Source organism: Pinus tabuliformis, chromosome 5_2, assembly GCF_031772625.1.
Source record: "Pinus tabuliformis cultivar Carrire ecotype Pingquan chromosome 5_2, CPIR1, whole genome shotgun sequence".
Lineage (NCBI taxonomy): Eukaryota > Viridiplantae > Streptophyta > Pinopsida > Pinales > Pinaceae > Pinus > Pinus tabuliformis.
This window is the reverse complement of record NC_142306.1, coordinates 1,029,275,298-1,029,279,280: the sequence shown is the minus strand read 5'-3', so window position 1 is coordinate 1,029,279,280 and position 3,983 is coordinate 1,029,275,298.

The window sequence follows — 3,983 nt, the reverse complement described above, 5'->3', positions numbered from 1 at the left end:
AAACTAGGGTGGCAAATCATCAGAACGTCTCACAAATGCAAGTGTTCATCTCAAGCACACTAAAGTGTCACACTTGACAACCTCTGAGCTCAAGCATTTCTTATAGGTACACCACAACTAAAATACCAATTCACTTTTATAGCTAGAGTGATTTCAACCACAAAAACACTAATACCATGTGGAAAATTTCCAAATTAGACATTTTAGAAATTTCACCTCTTAACAATAGGTCTCCCGGATTTTACCCTTGTTAATTTCCAGTCTTAGGGATATTAAAAGATATAAAAAGACAACAACAATGAACAATATTTCACCTTTTAACATCCCCAGTCTACTAGGTAATTCAAGGAAACATATACCAAAGTGTGCCAATAAGTTTTAGCTCTCAAGGGAAATTTTATCATGCATAAAATAGATTTGAAAATCACTTATGATACTTGTAAATGTAGCAACAAATCCAACCTTTCATCTTTAATATACATGTTAAATCACTTAATAATTGTAACCTTAACTTATGTCCAATCAACAAGACATATAATGTTGGAAATTACAAATCCATAAGGAAATGATGGCTAAAATCGAATATGCATTTACACAAATATTGAATAACTGAAAGGTTTATATATATATGCTTAAAGATGAGTTGAGGAGGAGAAAACAAGAAGAGAAGAAGAAACAAGAAGATGAAGAAAGGAAAGGCGCAGTGACAAAGGAAACAACGTCAATATAGGTTGGAAAGTAGGAACATGACCAACCAACAATTGAGGAGGAATGTGAACAAATGTAGGATTGGGAGCTTGCGTTGTTGGGTATGTTTTATATTCTTTTCATGACTAGCCCCACGTGCTGGGTGGTGACATGGTTTTTGCACATGGTTTTGGGCATGATGGTTTTCTGCCCATGGTATTTTGTAGATCCGATCAAGGGAACTACAATTATGTTCTACTCCAGGTTTAATGGATTAGGGTTTATGGATGCTTTGCATGTATATATATGTATTGTAACATTGAAAGGAATATAATGAATAATCAATCTAGTAGTCTCGGTTTTGGGATCCAGGGGAAAATATCTGTGTATATTTGTTTTATGTTTTATTCTCTCACCATTGTTTATTTTCTGTTTTTAGAATTCGTATGCAGATAATTTCTGTACGGCGTTAAAACCTACATTTGGTATTAGAGTTGTTTTGGCTTCAAGGGGATGCTTTTGTTGCTGAAGGGTTTTTCTCGGGCCTGTGGTGGACCCTGTTTCGTGGGAGATCTACGGGATTGATTCTTGTGGTGAAAGAAGATGGCGAACAATGGAAAGATAGAGATCGAGAAATTTAATGGTCGGAGTTTTGAGTTGTGGAAACTCAATATGGAGGATCTGCTAGTGGATAAAGACCAGTGGATCACGGTAGATCTGGGTACTAAACCAATGGAAATGCCAGCTGAACACTGGGTGAAGTTGGATCGGAAGGCAAAGATCACAATACGGTTGTGTATCTCAGATTCAGTATTGTTGAATATATCAGGGGAAGCTTCAGTGAAGGATTTGTGGGAGAAGTTAGGGACTTTGTACCAATCTAAGTCTCTGGTGATTAAACTATTCCTATAGAAAAAGTTGTATAACCTGAGGATGAAGGATGGAGACTCAGTTACAAAGCATTTGAATGCCTTTAATGCTATGGTAATCCAATTGTTATATGTTGATATAAAAATTTCAGATGAAGATAAGTGAATCAGTTTGTTGTGTTCTCTACAAGATTCGTGGGATAGTCTGCTTGTTGCAATAAGTAGCAATGGGACTACCTTGCAATTTGATGAAATAGTTTCATCCTTGCTATCAGAGGGGATGAGACAGAAAAATATGGAGGTCCAGAATGGTGGTGCCTTGTCTGTACGAGGATGGTCCTCGAACAAAAACAAAAATAAATCCTCGAGTGGGAGATCTAAATCTCTAGGAAAACCTATAAAGGTGTGTTGGAAATGCGGAAAGGAAGGGCACTTCAAAAAGGACTGTAGATCTAAAGCTCCTGAGAAAGGAAAGGGATCTGATGATGCTCCTTTTGCAGAGGCGAAAACCACCTCAGATGAAGGTGGGGATGTATACCTGGCTTCTTCTTCAAGTACACATGTAGATCATGAGGCATGGTTGATTGACTCAAGTGCATCCTTTCACTTCACTCCCCATAGGGAGTCGTTCTGCGAGTATGACAAATATGATGGTGGTGATGTCTTCTTAGGGGATGACAGGAAAAATAGAATCTTTGGTCGCAAAAAAGTCAAGTTGAAGTTGCAAGGTGGAAGGATTAGAACACTTCCAAGCGTTCTGCATATTCCTACATTGGTTAGAAATCTGATTTCTATAAGAAAGCTAGATGATGTAGGTGTAAAAATAGTGTTCGAGAAAGATACCTGCAAGATGGTTCGGGGAGCACTGGTATTGATGCAGGGAGTTCTAAATGGAACTCTGTACAAGCTTGATGGTAGCACTGTTATTGATGGGTGCAACAGTTCTATGGTTCATGAAAGTGGAACATAAAATCTAGTGGTCTCTGGAGAAAAGACCACGTTGTGGCATCAAAGGCTTGCACATATTGGAGAGAAGGGCCTTCAAATACTTCATGGTAATGGTATGATAGAAAGTATGTCTAATTTCTCTCTGGATTTTAATTTCTGTGAAAATTGTGTATATGGGAAGCAAAATCGGGTGAGTTTCCCCTGTGGTGCTAAGAGGGCGAAACATATATTAGAGCTTGTGCACAATGATGTGTTTGGACCTATGTCGGTTCCATCATTGGGTAATTCTGTGTACTATGTATCATTTATAGATTATTTCTCAAGGAATACATGGATATATATCCTTGGGAAGAAATATGAAGTCTTTGACAGGTTTAAAGAATTTAAGGCTCTGGTGGAAAACCAGTCAGAGAAGAAGATAAAGGCACTGAGGACAGATAACGGTGGATAGTTTTAGAAGAAGGAATTTGAAGAGTTCTGAAAGAAGTGTGGTATAGCACGAAAAAGGCAAGAAGCATGCTTAATGGTGTCAGGTTAGGACAAGAATTCTGGGCAGAGGCGGTGGAGACTACATGTTACTTGGTCAACATATCACCTTCATCATCGTTGGAAGATAAGACTCCACAAGAGGTATGGACTGGTAAGAAACCTTCCCTTTAACATCTGAGGGTATTTGGATGTGATGCATATGTACATGTTCCAAAGGAGAAAAGAACCAAATTGGAGAGTAAATATGAAAGGTGCATATTTATTGGGTATAAGGATGGTTTAAAAGGTTATAAGCTTTGGAACCCAGAAACAAGGAAGATTGTGTACAACCGCGATGTGGTGTTTAGAGGGGTGAAAGATGTTATTAAACATGAAGTCCTACCAAAGGAACCTGAGAAGATAAAGTTTGAGCTAAAGGAGGAAGAATATGAATCTACAACAGAAGAGGAATAAGATGAAGAGCCACAAACTCCAATTGTGAGAAGATCAGTTCGAGAAAGAAGGCAGCCAGAAAGGTATAGTCCAACTGATTTTTGTTCAAATTTTTCTTTATCTATTACTGATGATGATCCTAGAACTGTGAGGGAAGTAATAGATTAAGAGGATGGAAAACTATGGAAAGAGGCCATGGTTGATGAAATGACATCTTTGCACAAAAATGAGGCTTGGGATTTGGTGGAGTTGTCGGGTGGAAGGAAACCCATTGGCAACAAATGGGTGTTTAAGAAGAATATGAATGCAGAAAGAAAGGTTGAGAAATATAAAGCTCGATTGGTAGCAAAAGGTTATTCCTAGGTGCCAAGAATTGATTTCAGTGATATTTTATCTCCTGTTGCAAAGGTAGATTCTATTAGATTACTTTTATATGTTGTTGCTACTTTTGATTTTGAGGTCAAACAGATGGATGTGAAGACAACATTCCTTCACGGGGACATGGAAAAAGAGATCTACATGGAGTAGCCTGAAGGCTTTGTGGTGAAGGGTAAAAAA